This window comes from Sus scrofa, chromosome 9 (assembly GCF_000003025.6).
Source record: "Sus scrofa isolate TJ Tabasco breed Duroc chromosome 9, Sscrofa11.1, whole genome shotgun sequence".
Lineage (NCBI taxonomy): Eukaryota > Metazoa > Chordata > Mammalia > Artiodactyla > Suidae > Sus > Sus scrofa.
This window is the reverse complement of record NC_010451.4, coordinates 123,181,363-123,202,077: the sequence shown is the minus strand read 5'-3', so window position 1 is coordinate 123,202,077 and position 20,715 is coordinate 123,181,363. Positions and strand designations below refer to the sequence as shown.

The 20,715-nt window shown below is 44.0% G+C and overlaps 1 protein-coding gene across 10 annotated transcripts in view; it reads right to left on the bottom strand.

The window, feature by feature from the left end:
• Positions 1-20,715, bottom strand: part of CACNA1E (calcium voltage-gated channel subunit alpha1 E) — a 490,987-nt gene that overhangs the window by 116,295 nt on the left and 353,977 nt on the right. The window lies entirely within an intron of this gene.

Genomic DNA, 20,715 nt, shown 5'->3' with positions numbered 1-20,715 from the left:
GCAGGATAAGTTAAAAAAAAATAACCAGAGCCATTAGAGTAAAACCATACATCAAAGACAAAGACTTTAAAGAAGCCTGAGAGATTTTTTTTAATTATCATTTATTAAGAGATGGCAGTTAGATCTCATCAGCAATGTTGGAAGTCAGGATACAGGGATTATTATATCTTTTGAACGATGAGACGAAATAACTGTCACCTTTGAATTATGAATCCTGACAAACTTTTAAGAATGAAGGTCAAAATACAAATATTTTCAGATGAATAAAAACTAAAGCTATTTGTACCATAAGATATTTACTGAAGGAAACACTGAAGGATGTACTTTAAAAAGAAAGAAAACAATTTTAAAAAAGAAAAGTCTACAATAGAAGAATGATTAGCAAGAAAGATGGTAGACATAATTATTCTAACAAAACTCAATTACTTAAAATATAAAGATTAAATTGTTGGACTAAAAAGATAAATGAGAACTGCATATTGATCAATAATAGCTTATAAGCTCAAAATAGGGTAATATAACTTGTTGGGTTTTTATATTATATGGAAAGAGGGTTAAGGCACTGAGTTGACACAAGTTTTATTAATTTAAGAATGCCTGGAAAAAAGAAAATTTAGCCAGTGGAAAAATAATGCTAGCTTCCAATCTGATAGAGGGTATAAGTAGAATAAGTGGGAAAAAGAATTAAACAGTTATGTAATTCTCTGATAACAAGACTATGTGTTGAAAACCCCCAAAAAATCTACATATACTTTAATAGAATTAAGAGATTATATCAATAGTAATTGAATAAAGACATCACTATCTATACGGAAAATAATTGCAAATGGGTCTCTATCCCAAATCATTCACACACACACATACATACACACACACACACACACACAGTAGCTTTAAGACTTATATGTAGAAAGCAAAATTTCACAAAATTTTTGGATGAGAACATACGAATGTCTTTATAACCTCGGGGAAAAGAAGGATTTTTTAAAAAAATAAGATTACAAAACATAAACCATAAAAATATGATGGATAAACACAAATAAATTAAAACTCCCAATTTCTGTTCATAGTTAGGATACCACAGAACAAAATGATGACATGACATGTTTAAACTGTGAGGAATTATTTCAATACAAAAAACTAATAAAAAAAGTACTGTTTACACAGTATATAATGAATTAGAAATCAATTAAAAAAGACAAACAGGTCAAATACAAAAGGGCAATGGATATTTGAAAATGACCTCATTAATAATCAAAAAGTGCAAATTAAAACCATGAGATGCTATTTATACACATCAAACTGACACAAAATCAGAAGTCAAAAAGCTGGTGTTAACAAGGACAGGGAACAAGAAGCTCTCTTTTAAACTGCGGGTGAAATTATAAATTGTAAATTGGTACTATTGCTAAGTAACTGAACATTATCTTGTCCAGTTGAATAATACATATGCCATATAACTCCAGAAAACCTCTTCCAGAATCATCACGGCAAGATATTTCCATTAGCGACAAACATGAAGGACCCACCAAGAGTAGAATGGATAAATAACTTGCAGTACATTTATACAGTGGGATGCTACACAACAGTGAGCCAGGATGAATAAAAATATACACAGTATGCTCCAATCCATATAACCAAACAATGATTTCTTACGCAGGGAAACATACACAGGTAGTCAAACCAATGGAAAGCCAAAGGATAATAAGCACCACGTGAGGGGAGGAGGAAAGATGCGGTTGCAGAAAGACTACTGGGCTCCAACGGCAGTGAGAATGCTCTCAAGCTTCACTGTGCACACCCAGATGCTTCCTTCATTCATGTCTGTACCACATGTATGTACAAACGATACAGAAAACAACGTATTTTTTACTTTGTGTATATGAAATATTTCAGACAGCATTTCTGTGAATCAATGAACCATGAGACATGAACACACTGCTTCGTGGTTAAAGGGCTGACTGTAAGGAGAAGAGCCGGTTTCCAGTCATGACCCTGACATGGCCTAGTGATTAGTGATGTGATTCTGGGTAAGTCACTGATCAGCCTCTGTTTCTCACAAAATGGGGATAATAATTCATCTTGAAGTTATGATAGGAATAAAAGCGTAAAACACACACACACACACACACACACAGGTATTCTAGAAATGGTAATAAGCCATAAACTATCATAAAGACCCTAAAACATACGTAGGAAATAATTTTTCGTCAAGAAATTTGGTTTGCCCAGTTCAAGATATTTTGTCTGTCAGCTGCATCTTTTTATAGTTGACCCAATGCCTCATTTTTTCAAAAACTTATCAAGCATCACAACTATCTTAATACTTACCCACACCAAGTTCAGGGGTGAGCCACTGGGTTCTCAGACCCAGCTCCCTGAATTTCTGTAAACAGAACCTTTGGCATCCCTTCCTCCCTAGCCTGCAGTTAGCCACCTTCTTAAAGGGCCAAGCTCCAGCCAGCTGAGGGGTGGGCTTGACAAGCCAGAGGAGCTGTGAGCAAACCCCAGGCCATTTCAGTCCCTAAGTAACAAACCTGGTTTCCCAGTGTTAACCCTCTGAGTGACTTTCCAGAGCACTCTGTCATAGATTCCAGAGCTCATTAAAGGAACACTAAAGACGAAGACAGAAAACGGGAAAATCCCAATAGAAGACTGTGGAGGTTGGTGGAAAAGTGCCATCTGTTCTCCCCGTCCCAGCACCTGCTGCCCTGGTAACGCCAGGGTCCCCACTTCCATCTGGTTACTGGAGATCTTACACTCTTCCTTCTAATGCAGCCCTTAGGTACCCCCACTGACCGCCTCTCCTAAAGTCTGTGAATTAAGGGGGGCTTGCTGACACCCCCCCTCTGTCTCAGGTTCCCAGTCAAGCCGATCACATTTCTCTAGCCAAGGAGACAGCAAAAGACACGCCAAGGATAGCACCACCAGGTATAACAATAAAAATTAGCATCAAAAGTCACCCAGGATCTCCACTCCTCTTTGAGGTGGGCTAGAGCAAAGCCCACCGTGGTTTTTTTAGAACTTTCTTTGCCCCTCACTCACAAGCCCGCCTCCTAAACACCTCCATGCAGGAGAACTCTCCAGAGCAAAGTCCTGCCAGCAGCCCCGCATGGCTTTGTCTTCTGAGCATGTCCTCACTGGAGTAGGAGGGCCTTATAATTCCTACTAGCTGCAATCCAAGCTGCAGTACCTGAGTAGCAATAAGGACTAAAATAGGCTCCTTATCTTGTCACAGCATGTCAGCCTGAAAGGCCAACACTCAGACATGAAGACACTGCTTGGAAACATGATTTCTTATTGACCTCTGAAGCTCGGTAATCAATCTTTAAATACTATGTATTTATTTATTTGGCCATGCTCAAAGCATATGGAAGTTTCCAGACCAGGGATCGAGTACGAAAATAAGTAAATTCTGGCGACCAGGGATAATAAAACGATGAGATGAATTAGTCTAAACAGTCTCGTAGACAAAGTTTGAAAGGATCTCTTACAAGTAGGTTTATTTATGCTTTTCCTATGGAACTGAACACAGCACCTGGCTCAGAGTAGGAACTCTCTATTATACGCATTGAATGAATGAGACCAGGATGGAGAACCTCTGGAGAGGGGGTTGCGGATAGGATCTTCACACCTGGAAACACCTGCCCAAAACATGGCCATCTGGAGCACTATGAGAAGGTGCTGGAACCCTTTCAGAAGTAAAAAGGCGGTATCTCAGAGAGCCCGAGTCAGTAGGAGTAAGGTGACTGGTCCCCAAGGAGGAAGCTGCTGCAGTGGGCTGCTGTTGGCAGAAAGCAGATTGCAGTGGGTTAGTTAGCCGCAATGGGTTAGTTAGACACAGTGGATTTGTTAGCTGCAGTGGGTTAGTTAGCCACAGTGTCCAGCTCGGTCCCCCTGAAGACCTGTACAAGGTCTCCAGAATACAGCAATGAATTACTTGAGGGGTACAGTTTGTGGCTGCTTGTTGTGAGGACAGCATGAAATAATAGATGTAGAAGTGATTTGCAGAGTTAAAAGTGAGCTATGGTTAACCCAGTTAGACAAGGAAACTTTTTTTTTTTTTTTGAAACATCTTCTTTGTAAGCACACACCTGAGGGCAAAGTGTTAATCTGCTCATCAAATTCTCATTCAGCATCTATTATCCACCAGACATGAGGCTGGATGCTAAGTATACTATAACATTTTAATGTTATGTGTAATGCTCCTAACAGTACGCTACTTTACAGTTTGTAAAATACCTTCATACAGCCTGTTGAGAGAGTAACCCAGTCTTTGCGAAACATTTGGCCCCCAAAGCCATTTAGACTCCTTTAATTCAACCCGTCAAATTACAAATTAGAATTAACCTACTTATTTCCTTTAGCATGATTAAAGGCAAAAAAACCCCACATGATTAATGTATCTATGTATGTATGTATGTAGCATAATTAAAGTAAAGAAAAAGGGGGTGGAAACCTTTGTTTAGGGAGAACATCTATCTAGAATGGCAAAGTGGTATTATTATCAAATGAGAGACAAAGCAAACCAGATGAGGAACAGAAAAGCAAAATCTGATAAGAAACAGTCTGTTAAACCCAAGCACAAGAGCATAGGACACAATACTACAAGAGACTGAACAATTACAAGCTGAATAAAATTCAGTAGAAAGTGACTGGGAACAAGAATCAGGAGTCTCAGGTTTGGGTACCAACTCTGCCTGTTTGTGTGGCTGTGGGAATTGTTTTTTTCCGATCATTCAGACAGAGTCTTATCCAGCGGCACTGGATAAAGAGCAGCTTGCTAAACTGGACAATATAAAGACATATAAGATACCATTCCGGTACTCAAGTAAATCCAATCTCCCCAGGATACAGAGAGGTAAAACAATAAAAACGGCATATGCTATAAATGGGATATGGACAGGATAAAGAAGAGCGAGGCTTCACTTCTATGGGAAGAACTAGGGAAGGTGTCCAGGGAAGAGGACGTGTTTTGGAGGATAAGTAGAGAATAAATAACACCAGCCACTGTGAAAACGCAGGCTGAATGGTGGCTTTCGCTAGCAGGGATAATGAGGGTTCAGGATGGGCATCCTGAAACTGGGATGCTGGGGAGCACTGGATGGGGAGGTCTTGCCCTCCTTGGTCCTTCAGGATCCTCGTCCATTATGAGGAGAACTGACTTGGCTTTCCTTCTAGTTAGAGCATCTTTAACAGTCAGTTCTTGTCTTAAGGTCCTTGATATACTTAAGACTATTGTGCAATCTGCCGGGGTTGACTAATGACTGGTCCCAGGGAGCCTTTGTGTCAGAGCCTGACCAGGCAAGGAGGTAATCCAGAGAGCAAGAGTGTGAGGTAACTGCTCTGCGGTAATGGAGTAGTTATTCATGCTGCTCGTGTAATATTTTTGGCTCTCTGCCTTCTCAGCCCCTGAGGCTGGATATGACCACACAGCCAGGTCTGGAACATACGTTTGAGGACAAACACATCACAGGTAGGGTAAAAACCTCCAGAGCTCTCTTTCCCCTGGTGTGAGGAAGCACAGTAGGCAGGGGAAGTAGGTGGGGATGAGGTCAGAGAATGGCTGCATTAGCCCAGGATGCAGAGGAGGCAAATGCAAGCCCCCAGCCCACAGAGTGATGGGCATGGACCCGAACAAAAGATAAAGCAACCCTGTGAGGCAGGTATGATCTTTTTGACAGACTGGAAAATGGAGACTCAATGAGATTAAATAACTTACTCACAGCTAGTAGGCGGTAGACCAGGATTCAAGTTCTTGTCTGGCTCTGTTCAAATACAACCCCGTTCCCCCAAGCAGCTGATGTGCTTTACTTCATTCTGTGGGTCGGAGGAAATTCTCAAAGGTTTTTACAGAAGGGCGCAACATGATGAGATCTATTTTTAGGAAAATCGCTATGTTTCTGCCAAAGACTAAAGATGAGGAAGAGATGCTATTTGGTAGCCTATGGCAGGAATCTGGGCCTCAGATGACCAAGGGCCTTGGCAATGGAACGGAGGATGGACAGGCCAACAGACATGGCACAGAATAAAAAGGAATGTGTAGACTAGATAAGGAAGAGCCAGAAATTTCAAAGGCTGCCACGATGGCTAAATGGGTATGTTAGCAGAGAGAGGAGCTAGGGTTTTGGTACTGGAAGTTCATTTGGTTTGCAGTATGATGAGCTTCAAGTAATTCATTCGCACAATTGGGAATATGGTTTTGAAGCTCAGGAGAGAGGCAAAAGGTGGGGACATGGATGCAAGGTCAGAAGGATATAGAAAGGGGATGACTGTGGGTGTAAATGGACTTCCCAGAAAGGGCAGGGCCATGTGGCTCAGAGTGGCTCCCTGTGCAGAACCAATGTTTCACTAGGACCAAGAGAAAAAGAAATCAGCAAACCGAGTGAGGCAGATGTTACTGAGAGTTCTGCTCAGCTTTCAGGCACGTGCAGGACGGCTCTTCTTCCAACCTTGACATTAGGCAAGGCTTTGTGATTACTTCTGACCCATGAAATGCGAGAACTGTTAGGTGGCACTTCTGTGCCCAAGTATACAACTGTCAGCCTGAGTCTCTGAGAGGCATCTATGACATGCAACTTTGACCTTGTGGCTTGATTTGAGCGACTGAGATTTTGGGGGTCGTGTCAGCCACACACCTTAATCTATACTAATACTGAGAGAGGGAGTAGTCAGAAATCTAGGAGATGAAAAAGAGACACCTAAGAGAAGTGGAAAGATCTCCATGAAATTGTCAACCTTTTCAACTGCTGCAAAGATGCAGCCGAGTGTCACGACTAAAAGAGATGCCTGATTTGGAAATGGGGTTCACTGGGGATAACTAGGCACAGGACACTTGTTTTTTTGGCTCTTCATTTCTGGAACCAGGGAGCCTGAGAAGCAGCGGGGGCTGGGTACGTGCTGGTTTGCTTGTCCTTAGGGAACGTGCCCCAGGAGAATACAGTTCCTTGACCCACCTTGGCTGTGTTGGCTGGAAGCCTACCTACTTCTCACTGTGGCAGTTCTCACTCGCTCAAGCCCATTTGTGTTGTTGCATCCTTGGCTTGCGCTCTCACCCTGAATCACACCTCTCCCCCTGCAGTTGAAGTTTTCTGCACTCTACACATCAGACCTGGCTGCTTGCAAAGTGCCCCGACAGCTTTCACAAAGAAGGACAGAGAAACCATGTCAAAAGCCCACCCTCTGCCCAGAGAACCCTTCCAGGACCATCTCTCAAAGCCCATGTGGATTCTCCCCCACTGACTGACTCCTCCTCCCCCCCGGGTCCTCCAGCCAGGATCCTAACTCATGTTTTCTCTAAAGCGCCTTAGACTGGGGACTCAGCTTTAAAACATCAGCCCTCGCTCTGACTGTGGTTCCCTTCTGCACACGGATGTGTCTGTCAGTTCTGCACGCTGGTATGCTAAGTAACAGAGGGCCAGCCCATCCCAAGCTCCCCCGGCCCCTGTCCAGGCTCAGTCAGGTCTGCTCTTTCCCCAGCCACTGAAGGGGATGGATGCTGAGCAGCCCCTCTCAGGACCCCACCCCTGCTGCAATGCACTGTCCTGCTGGGTAATGCGCCTTGGGAGTATGGGCAGGGGCTCAGGTTCCCCAGACCAAGGCAACCCTAAGGAACACTGGAAGTGGGAATTATGAGAGTAAACCTTCCCACCACTCTCCCCTCATTTCCCTGTTAATATCTTTACCTCTTTACCTCTTTACATCAAGCCTTTGGCATTATGCCCTTAGTCCCTCCTTGGCTTCACCCGGACTCTCGGCCCCCCCGAGTTTGCCTTCCTCCAATAGGCATCACTGTTCTGTGCATTGCTCAAGGATCAGCAGAGTACAGGACCAAGCAAACAGGTTTTGGATTAAGAGAGCCCTGAGTTCAAATCCCAGTCCTTCCACTTCCTAGCCAGGGACCCTTGGGCCAGTTAATCTCCTGTGGTCTATATTTCCTCATTTGTAATATAAGGAACACACAGTCCATCTTTGAGTTGTTATGAGAATTAAATAGATAATATGGGAATGCCCATCACGGCTCAGTGGTTAACAAATCCAACTAGGAACCATGAGGATGCGAGTTCAATTCCTGGCCTTGCTCAGTGGGTTAAGGATCTGGCGTTGCCGTGAGCTGTGGTGTAGGTCACAGATGTGGCTTGGATCTGGCGTGGCTTTGGCTATAGTGTAGGTGGGCAGCTACAGCTCCGATTGGACCCCTAGCCTGGGAACCTCCATATGCCATGGGAGCAGCCCTAGAAAAGGCAAAATGACCAAGAAAAAAAAAATAGATAATACGTAAATTTTTCCTATCATTCTGTGGTTATTCAACACATCTTGTTATCTTTCCTTTTAGCTTTTCCCAGACTCCGTCATCTTTGACAACCCCATTCCCAGGCTATTAACATGATTCTGTCCTGCTGGGCTACCTTACTTCGGGGGCTCTGTTACCCCAAGGTGCTAATAAATGAATCAGGCAAAGGTGTTAAGGGAGCATGAGGGAGAAAATGTGTAACTTTCACCATGTATCATATTTTTAGTTATTCAGAGGCTCTTACAAAGCCTCACCTCAAAGACACAATGGATCATAAGAAAAATTATGTTTCCACAGGAGGTTAGTTAACGAAACCCTTAGCTTAACGTAATACCTATACGTTACAGAACACCCATTATGTGCCAGGCATTGTGCAAAGTTTATTGTGTTTATTATCCCATTTAATCAACACCTAAAAAAACCTCTGTGAAGTATTGTGATCCCCATTTCAAAGACTGGGAAACTGAAATAGAGAGGTTGGGAAATCCGCCCATGGTCATACAATAGTGAAATGAAGAGTCGGGATGTAGGTTTGAGTCTTTCAGTTCCCAAATCACGACGCTACACTGCCTCCATTTTTGGTAAGAGATCTTTGCCAGCCCTTCACATCAGGGGATGCCTTTTTAACCTGTATTTATCTCCCGCACTGGAAAATCCTAATGACCACTCACGATGTCCTTATCAGAGACATACATGTTAGAGACGCTCAAAGACAGTAAGAAAAGCCCCAACACACAATAAATATTCTATGAACAAGGGCTTTATTAGTATTATTATTGCTATGACACACAGCCCTTTGCTATAGCTCCCTGATGTGTGTGTTTTGAGATGAATGCTGACTATTATTTCAGATTTTTCATATCTTTAAAAAAAAAAAAAGGCTTTTTTTTGGGGGGGGAGATAACTTGCATCATTGTGTCTAATCACAAACCTTCAAGGCCTGCGCTCAGCAGAATGAATGCTCTTTCAGTCCTTTTAGATGCACCCTAGCCTACGTTCTGTGCCAGGTATGCCCACAGCCACAGCCCCCATGCAGGAGCAGGTCCTAGAAGATTAAAGAGCTGGGAGGTGGCAAAGGAACAGATGAGCAGCTGTCCTTGCCCATAAGACAGGTCTGCAAGTCCATCTTCCTAAAATGCCGTGTCCTGAATGGCCACCCCGTATACCCGCTGCGGTACGCACAGTAACTCACTGTCTGCAGGATCAAGCCTAATCCCTTCTTCTGTGAGCCCTTCCATTGTCTGGCCAGACCCAACAAAGCTGAACTTGTCTGCACTACTTTTAAATTTTTTTTTAAATTAAAATGTAGTTGATTTACAAAGTTGTGTCAATTTCTGTTACACAGCAAAGTGACCCAGTCATACATATATACACTCTTCTCCTCCATTCTCAAATGCAGGGTCCTCTCTCTCTCAAAATAAATGACAGCCTCAAGGCTGGTGCTCGTCCCACTCTTCCTGCCAAAAACATTCCTCTTCCCCAGCCCCACTCCACGCCATTCCTGGCTTAGCTAAATTTTAGCTGCCCTTCAAAGCCAAGTTCAAACCCTCTTTCCTTCCACAGAGCTGCTCTGCTAGAAGCCACGGTTGATCCCCAGTCATTGGCAGCGACGGCCAATATGAAAGAATGACAGGTTTCAGCTTCTTGGGGAGGATGTAAGCTTCAGGAGAAAGAAGCAGTTCTCGGATTTCTTTTTCAGTCTCCTATTTTGGGTTGTCACAAGGTCACACACTAGTCCAGTGTGCTATAAAGACCATTTGTGTTCTGTAGCTATGCTTTCCCAACTGATCTTGGCTATGTGTCTAAGGTAAACACATTGAAATTTCTGGATACCTTGGATGTGACAAAAATCACCTCTGAGATTGTAGTGTATCATTTAAAATCCCATGTTTAAAGGGAAAAAGCGACTTTCTAATCAAGCCTAACAGTACTGTAGGGATCAATGCATTTATTCTCCTCCTGATTAGAGAACCAACTGAGAGAAACAGGATATGCAGGGGTCTGATGCAAGAAGACAAAACTATCAGCTTTAATTTCCAATCCAGCCCAGTGGATGGCTTCAGCTCTATCCCTAATGCTGCTTTCAGCATCTTGAACCACCCAGTCATAGGCAAGACCTATGAATTCAAGACCACCCTATTACAGGGTGCTGTCACTGTAAGCTAAGAGCTAAAACGAGGCGAGGGCACCTACACCTGGAGGGCAGGCTGGCTCTAAAAAAGGAGAAAGAGTCTGAAGGAACCATACCCAGTTCTTCTAAGCTCACCAGCTAGGAGTCAGGAAGAACGAAGGAAGGGGAGAGAGAGAAACCCAGTGTTTTCTGGAGGAATTTCCTCCACATGGACACATAAAGTCAGAGGAAAAGGAGGTTGCCTCACTAATAAATGGGTCTAAAATATAGGAAGCACTATGCAAATATTAACAATGTGACTGGTTTAATATCTAAAAGGGAGATCAGTAGCTTAGTCTCTGCTGATCCAAAGGACTCACTCATTCAATGATTTGCTAATTTCAGTAGAGTTGTTGTCCTCCTTAGGGGTATTATTTCACCTACATCGTCTGTTGAGCTTGATTATGGCCACACAGCCCTTTGTTGGGGTCTGCCAGAGCACAAATAATAAGGAAGGCCTGAACTGGAATCAAGCATGCTTTCATGCATTCATTCAACAAACATCTATTAAGTAATGATTGTGTGCCAGCTATGGTGCTTGGCGGTAGAGATAAAATAGCCAACAGATTAATGGGTACCGATATCTAGCTAGCACAAGGGGGCAGTAGGGTCCCCAATTTCACCCAGTGCTAAGAGCAAGCATGTTAACTCATGGATTGGTTCAAATGCTGTAAGATGATCATATGAGTGAAGAATGGGTATTGCAATGTCTATAGCTCTTCTAATGAGGAAAAAAATGAATGATAATTGAACAAGGACAAGGCAGCAAGAAGGAAGTTCTTCATTATACACACTTTTTAAAATTTTTTTAAATTTTTTATTTTCTTTGTCTTTTGTCTTTTTTAGGGCTGCACCTGCAGCACATGGAGGTTCCCAGGTTGGGGTCTAATCAGAGCTGTAGCCACCGGCTTACACCATAGCCACAGCAACACCAGATCCGAGCCACTTCTGCAACCTACACCACAGCTCATGGCAACACTGGATCCTTATACCCACTGAGCGAGGCCAGGGATAGAACCTGCAACCTCATGGTTCCTAGTCAGATTCATTTCCACTGTGCCAGGTTGGGAACTCCTATACATACCTTTTTTAAAAAAGACTACACAATTCCAAGATTTTGTATGCTCCTCAAAGCTGTCTCTTTTTTTTTTTTCTTGGCCACACCCCGGGCACGTGGCAGCTCCCAGGCCTGGGACTGAACCCGCACCGCAGGTGCAACCTGTGCCACAGCTGCAGCCCACAGAAACTTCCCACGCTGCCTTCTTCGGTTGAAACCCCACACAGTTCCGGGGCACGTGGCTGGGGAGAAGAGCCTTCTAGTCATAATGAGTGCTTGGTGATGGACACTTGCTGTTCTAAGCTGCTGTGCGAGGGATTCAGGGCACACTGTCACTTGGGTTACAGGGAACCCACTGAGAGGAGTACCGCGGGGCGGGGTGGGCGGGAGGAGGAGACGAAGGAGCAGCGGCGAGGAGGAGAGCCTGGCTTTCAGAGGCTTCTCCCGCACAATAAGCTTCACACACAATGCAGTCTCTTGCCTCGGAATCTATGAGCCTCGCATTGTCAAGAGCCCAGGAGGTTATGAAAAGCATTCCCACTCAGAACCACAATCCCGCAGGCTCTGCCACGGTCAGCCAGGAGCACGCAGCTGCCGTGACCCAGGTCCCCAGAGCGTGGCCAGGCGTGCTGAGAGCCTCTTCAGAGGGGCCCGTGGCCTCCTGATCACGGTTTTATTATTTGTATTATTTTAATTCTTTCCTTCTGGGCTCCCCTGCCTCCCCATGCAAAACTAGTGCAGAGATGCCACTTTTGGAGCTCGTTTCGTTGTCATGGCAACGAGAATTCGCAAAGTTTATTTCTCCTCCTCTTCTCCCCTCCACGAACTGCCTTCCCCTCTTCCGTCTCTTGCCACGTATATGTTTTGCACGAGAAACAAAACAGGGAAGAAAAGACGACCGATATCACCGCCAGGTAAATTTTCTCACATCCTCTCGACTTCAGCACAGCTTGTACCCACTGTGTATTTGAAATTGCCCCTGTCCTCACAATATCCGATGCATATTCTTAGCTTCACATCCCCGTGAGGTTTGGAAGCAAGGCCTTGGGTAAGAGCCATCGGCTTTGCCCCTCTCTTTTCTCCTCCTCCTCTCTCCCTGCAGAGAGAAGCAGGTACCTTCCTTCGTGCTTACATAAACCAGGCACACGCTGTGTCTTATTTATCATTTGTTAGCCATTGAAAACAGCATCAAAAACACCCAGCAGCAACCGAAGATGAGGGGAATGCAAACACCTCGGATGTACTTCACAGGGGATCGCTACAGATCAGAGCTGCAGCTGCCACAAGGAAAGGAAAGGAAATCCCTAAAGAAAATTTGCTAAATTGATTGTTTAATTATAACATTAACCTTTGCTATCAAAACTAGGATGGAGATGGAGAGGGAAAAGCGACCAGAACAGGGAGGTGAGAGCCTGAACTCTCACACGGAGCCCAAACCATCACGAGAGGCTGGTGCTCACCCCCACCTCTCGGGGAAGAAGCTTGGTGCTCTGGCATGCTGGGGCAGCTGTGGGTGAAATGATGGTTTGAGCCACACGGCTGCTCACAGGACTGGCATCCCAAAGACCTGTGCTCTGGTTCTCTGGGCTGAGGTCTGGATGACGCAACAAATACAGTCAGGACAAGTATACCCACTCCCTCCTTTCTCCTGACACCCCCAGGCATCTGCTGCTCCTCCCACTGGGAAGAGGGAAGATGATTGGTCCAGAAAACACAGAATTCTGGGCTGAGGGTGGGTGTAAAACTGACAGGTGTGGGCCTGACCCAGATGATGGGGACAGTGTCCTGAGACTCTTAAGATTGAATGACCCCCTGGCTACTGAGACACACTATTTTTAATTTATGAAGCTACTGAGTTTAAGATTAGACTCTGATATCAAACATGATGAATGAGGATTTTAATTGAGACTCTGCTTACTTATTGTATCATTCATCACTGTTAACAGAAGGAGATCCCCAACTGCTTAAGTCATAAAAGCTCCAGACTCAAGCACTGCTCAAATTGGCCCTTAACAGGATTAGCTGTGTAGACGAGGGAACTAAATGAAGATAAAGGGAATACCGTAATTCACAGTGAGGGGTGGGGTGGGTGAAAAGGGGAGGACGGCTGAGTGGGACAAGCATGCACTGGAATAAACTGGAATGGTGGGTGTACAGGGGAGAGGAGAAGGTAGAGAGAGAGACAGGTAAGGACTTGAAGCTGGCAGGACAGATGGCGGGTCTGTCCTGATGAATGAGGTTGGGAGGAGGAAGCCAGGCTGTAGGAGCAGAGTGGGGTCATGCTGACCTAACCTTTGAGGACTTGGGTTGGCCTTGTGGGATACGGCAAGAGTGCCCTGCCCAGTGCATGGGCTCTAAGTGGCACCCCTACCTCCTGGCCACTGAAGGATGCTCTCACTCTGGGCAGTGGACCTCCTGCTCCTCCAGCCCACCACATACTTCAGGTTCTATCCCCATGCTGCCATTTGGAACTTACCTAGACACTAACCTCAGAAAAACTGGCACACAGTAGGTGCTCAACACATGCTGGATGAATGAACAATTCCTTGAATGGACAGCAAGCAGTGTACACTCCGGATGCCCCATGTCATATCCCCTTGGGTCCCCTCTGATTGTCCCAAAGCTTCAGTGGACAGATCCTGTCCACTCTGACCAATATGACGGCTGCCACCTCAAGTGCCCGCATTTTTCTATTACTCTGCAAGAGGGATTTCTCCAAATCCCCAGAGGCTTGTTCAGGGAAGGGTCATCATGCAAGGAGGGACAAGAATTAATGGAGATTATATATAAATATATATCCAATGTCCTAGGACTCAGTGGAACAATTCTGAAATATGTCCTAGATGGCACCTTAGAAGTTTCCCAGTAGGTTAAGCTTCAGCGATCCACACTAGCAACCCTCTGAATTAATACATATGATTCAGCTGTCTCCCCTTCTCTGTCTCAATTCCCCATTCTCTCCCTTTTACAGCTAGAATCACCTCCCAAATGAATGACCTAGAGCCAATCCATTTATTGGGGTCTTCTTTCAGGGGAACCCAGACCAAAACTGGGTTCCCCTGAAAGAAGTATCTGCGAACTAGTCAGTCCATCAAATCACCTTCTTCTCTGACAAAAGGATGGGGAGAAGGAAGGGGTGACATTAAACTGGGGAAGAACTAAGCTATGTGATCTCAAAAATCAGTATTTATTTATTTAATGACTTTTATTTTTCCGTTATGGTTGATAATTCTGTCAATTACTAGTGTACAGCAAAGTGACTCAGTCTCACACACACATATATACATACATATGTGCATACATACATACATATATTTTTTTCCTCAGATTATCTTCCATCATGTTCCATCACAAATGACTGGATATAGTTCCCTGTGCTATACAGCAGGATCTCATTGCTTATCCACTCTAAATGCAATTGTTTTCAAGCATCAATTTCTACTTCTCAGATTTTGCCAATACCAGATCTTGACCAGGGTTAAAACTATATATATGGGCCAGAGATTCCTAGAAAGAAGGGACAATTTTTGCTTAACTTGTCTATAAAAATAGCCTACCTAGAGGTAGCTATTTGTTACTGCTTCTGAGGATATGGCTGAGAAAAGGGTCAGAAATATGTGACCGAATGAATAACATCCCCCCTCTCTGGGGGGCAGACAATCTGGGACATGATTTGGCCTTGAGGTTCCCTCTGAGAGTTTCAGACTTTTTTTTTTCCTATTCATAGGTGTTTGCAGAGGGAATACAGAAAGTGGAGATCTCAAGGAAAGCCTCCTACACTGTTGGTGGGAATGTATGTTGGTGCAGCCACTATGGAAAACAGTATGGAAGTTCCTCAGAAAACTAAGGATAGAGTTACCATCCATATGATCCAGCACTCCCACTCCTGGGCATATATCCAGACACAACTATAATTCAAAAAGACACATGCACCCCCATGTTCACAGCAGCACTATGTACAATAGCCAAGACATGGAAACAATGTATATACACACACACACATCATGGAGTATTACTTAGCCATAAAAAGAACAAATTAATGCCATTTGCAGCAACATGGATGCAACTAGAGATTATCATACTAAGCGAGAAAGACAAATACCGTATGATACGCCTTATATGTGGAATCTAAAATACAAATGAACCTATCTACAGAACAGAAACAAACTCACAGACATGGAGAGCAGACTTGTGGTCCCCAAGGGGGAGGGGGTCATGAAAGGGATGGAGTGGGAGGCTGGGCTTAGCAGATGGGAGCTATTGCACATGGAGGGATTAACAACAAGGTCCTTCTTTACAGCACAGCACAGAGAACTATACCCAAAGTCCTATGATAAACCATGAATACAAAAATGTGTCTCAGAGTTCCCATCATGGCGCAGTGCTTAACGAATCCGACTAGGAACCATGAGGTTGTGGGTTCAGTCTCTGGCCTTGCTCAGTGGGTTAAGGATCTGGCGTTGCCGTGAGCTGTGGTGTAGGTCGCAGGTGCGGCTCGGACCCCATGTTGCTGTGGCTCTGGCGTAGGCCGGTGGCTACAGCTCCGATTCAACCCCTAGCCTGGGAACCTCCATATGCCGCGGGAATGGCCCTAAAATAGGGAAAAAAAAAAGTTTGTGTGTGTATCTGAATCACTTTGTTGCAGAGCAGAAATTAATACAACACTGTAAATCCACCATACTTCAATTTAAAAAAATTTTTTAAATAAGAAAGTAGAGATATCAATAAAAGCATAGTCCTAGATGCCAGCTTATTGCCTCTGGAGGGAATATCAAACTATTTAATCCACCAGGGCATCTTTCACTACTGGTTAACACAGGAGCATCTTTTTAACCCAGCAAGTGCAGCGCAGGGGGCACCCCACATGAGTTGAGGAATGCACTGAAGATACTGTTTTGCTTGGTCATTTTTTGTAGCCCCCTTGGTTGGGCCGTGATATTTTCAGAATAACAAACACTGTCCCACTAAAGCAACAGACACGCCACTTCTCCAGTGGGGAACAGCGATGGGGCCGTTGTGACAGCCAAGGAACCCACATCCACAGGGGTGACGCCAAGGTCTGCCCCACACTGATCGTCAAGGTCTAGGAGCTGTTTTTTCAAGTTTCATGTTTTTCAACCTAATATCAGAGCCAGAGCAGCTATTCAAAGCCTCTTCATTTTTCTTCAAAACATGTATCATCACATGGTGTTATTTGCTTGTTTTTTTTGTCCCCGTTGGGCTATGAAGCTTCTGAGGGCAAGGAACTGCATCTCCTCACCCACTGTCGCACTCAGAATGGCCAATACATGGGGGCTTAATACACCCTTGCTGAAAAAATATCTTCACAAATCATCACATGAGCATTTCTTCTCTTGCCTTTGTTTACTTTTTTTTAAAAAAAAACCTCTCTCGTCTCTTCTACCCTCAGTTCTTGGTTATCAGATACCTGCTGGCCGAGGCACTAATGCCTGCTAATAATATCCTCCCTCCCTTGTGTTGTATTTGACCATTGGGTATTGATCTAAAGCAAGATGACCATGTGAAAAAGCAGTGCACGGTGACATCAGAGGTGCTTCTCTGTGTGCAGACCATAAGGTCACGGGAGGAGGGGAGAAGCACCATGTCCCATTTTACTGCCATTTCCATCCACCCTGGTCGGGTCAACTTGCGCTTACAGATTTGTCAGCCGGCAAGCAGATTAGTTATCAAGTTTTATTTCACGTGGACAAGAGTAATGTGGCCCCACTGGCAGGTCTGAGGGTCCCCCCTGTTCTCCCAAATGCTCTCAATAACTCGCTCCTTTCCCGGGTTCTCTGGGGAACACAGCATCTCCGTGTTCTTTCCGCGTATCAGAGTTTGCTTCTTCAACAGGAAAGAGTAATTTCAATATTTCTGCAAAATGAGGAATATTTTGGGATGCACCGATAATTAAGTGTTGAGAATGTAGTGATGCACTTGACACTGAGGGGGAAATAGAGAACTTTTAATTCAACAACAACTCGAACAGCGCTGGAACTTAACAGCCAGAAATGCCAAGACCCAATATATAACCAAGTTGTAAAGACTGTGATTATCAACCAGGGAAATTGGGAGGTATTATTTCAGCCACCTCAGTGTGCACATGTCTGCAAGTGCACAGAAACATGTCTAATTATAGGGGCTTGACTATGGGCTATAAGCGCGGAATGAAAGGAGCCTCTAATACTATTACGCATTTCCATGCGGTGAAATCAATTCCTGTGAGAGTCCACAGACCAGAAAGAGAGACATAGGTTCAAGCAGGAAAAAAAAAATTTTTTTTCCTCGTCTTGAAAAGACTAAGATTTTGGCATAAAAGCCACAGTGAAATGAGCATATGGGATAAATTACATCAGCGAAAAAAAAAAATCCATTAAAAAGCCCCTCAAACAGCAGTGATTTGATTCCACTGGCTCGTGTCCACCGTACTGAAAATGACATGTGTCTCCTCCTTCTCCCTTTTATGGAGAAGGTCTGAGCACAGGTCTGAGAGGTGTCCCTCGACACCTGCAAAATAATGCAGTTCTGCTATAGTCATCTGTGCTCTGCTCTTCCGCTAATATTAAACGTGGGTTTCAGGGGAACCATACCCATTGAAAATCTCAGGAAAATTGCTGCCGAATATGGACATCCATAAACAGGAAGATGGCCTTTGATTCGTTGGCTGGAGGGCATCTCCTGGGAGCCTATTGAGTGCTCATTAATTATACTTGCTAAGAGTTGGAGAAAGGAAGGAGAACCTATGAAAGGGGCAAAGACTTTCACATATAACTAGAAAATGAGACAAGTGCCCTGGTAGAGGATTGTGTTTAGTGCAGGGTAAACACGGATGAGGAAACTTAAGGGGAATTTGCCTTGAAAGGGGAGTCAGTATGCCCTAGTCAAACAGGTGTGTGAAGGGGAATTTGGTGGTTCTTTCTAGGAAAAGGGAACAAAGGAATAGAGGTGCGTGTACCTGGGGGAATCCAAGAACAGCGAGTGTGTGGCAGGGCTAATGGAGGGGGAACGGAGAATGGAGGCTAGAAAAGTAGGTTGTGCCAACTTTGAGAGGTCCTGCAAGACAAAGACTGTTTCTTTGGACTCTTCAATAAACTGATGAATAAAGAAGCTAGCAGTTGAACAGTTGAAGCTGTGTCTCTGATGACCCTGTTTTAAACCCTTTAATTGTTAAAATCGAAATTTATTAACTCCATAGTCATCTTTCCAACCCACCCCATGTTGGTTTTGTTGTTATTTCTCCCCTTTGTCTGAGAATGTATGGTCCATGATGTTTAAAAATGTGACTAGCTAATAATCATTGGTTTACAGATATTATCTTAAAATGTTAATCAATTATGATACTCACTAGTGTTCACCGTATTTTATTACTTAATTCTTAAAAGCCAGCCGGTGACAACAAGGAAAGACCAGAACTCTCACTCTTGCTGGCAGGAATGGGAAATGTACAGCCACTCTGGCAAGTCAATTGGCAGTTTCTTACAAAACTCAACATGCACTTAACCCTATGACCTGGCAATTATACTCTTGGGCATTTATCTCAGAGAAAATAAAATTTACGCTCACAGAAAAACACAGACACAAATATTCACAGCAGCGTTATCTGTAATAACTCAAAACTCAAAACAACTCAAATGTCCTCCCAAAGGGTAAATGGATAAACACACCGTGGAACATCCATACCATGAAACGCTATTCAGAAACAAAGAGGAATAAGCTACCGATACATGCGAATTTCTGCACGGATTTCAAGCAAATTATGATGAGTGGGGAAAAGCCAATTTAAAAAGGTTATATACTGTATGATTCCATTTATATACCATTCTCTATTAGAGAGATGGAGGACAAATTAGTGGTTACCAGGGGTTGACGGGGGGAGTGGGTGGTGGACGAGGGGTGTGATTATAAAGGGGTAGCAGGAGGAAGTCTTACGGTAATTAAATAGTTCTGCATCTTGATTACAGTGGTGCTTACACAAATGTACACTTGATAACACTGCACGGAGCCACACACACACACACACACAGGACTGCACGAAAACCAGTTTAACCTGAATAAGCTCTATGGATTGTAGCAGTGTCTGTTGCTGGTTTTGGTATTGTCCTGTGGTTATGCAAGATGTCATCACTGGGGGAAACCAGGTGAAGGCGACACAAGGCCTCCTTGCACATTCTCCCCCAACTTCTGGTGACTCTATAATTGTTTCAAAATAAAAAAAGGAAGCCTTTAAAACAGCCAGCCAGGTCCTCAACACTGATGGCCTCAATAGCTATTTTTCAGTCATCTTTGTATTGAATTTCAATGACTCAGTTAGCATTAGGGATTTTCTCTTCTTTTTTGAAATCCTGTATGTGTGATATCCTTTTGACCAGTCTTGATACTCTAATTCTTCAATGGTTAGTGTTTCTAGAAATCTCAATCCTTAGCTCTGTTTTTCCTTCCCCACAAGCCCTCTGTGGATAACTTTATCTATTTGTGCCATTTTTTTCTATTCCGTTCTGATAGTATGTGGCATCTTTCTCCCTCTGTGCTTAAAACACAGATATTGGCTGATCCTATCTATGTGTTTGGCCCTCCTGAACCTCAAACACTCTCTGTCTGAAACTGAATGCATCTTCCTCCCAGAACAGAGCTGTTTTCTCCCTGTATTATTCATCTCAGTAAACGGGAAACCAAAGGTCTCCAAGACATTTGCAAGTGACTCTCAGGATGTATCCTAAATCATCTTCCCTCATCCACTAAAGCCAGTCACCTTATCCTGATTATTATTATTATTTTGTCTTTTTCTAGGGCCGCGCCCACAGCACATGGAGGTTCCCAGGCTAGGGGGTCTAATTGGAGCCGTAGCACCAGCCGACGCCAGAGCCACAGCAACGCGGAATCCGAGCCGCGTCTGCAACCACACCACGGCTCATGGCAACGCCGGATCCTTGACCCACTGAGCAAGGCCAGGGATCAAACCTGCAACCTCATGATGCTTAATCAGATTCGTTAACTGCTGAGCCACGGTGGGAACTCCTGATTATTTTTATCACCTAAAATCTTCACTTCTCTTTTCTCTTTACATTTCAACCATCAGTATTTAAGATCCTCGCTTTCTAGCCACAACTATTTCACAGTTTTATTACTAATCAATCACATTTTTTTACCACCTCCCTTAATCCTCAATCTAAAATTCAAAAATAACTCACGTTTTGC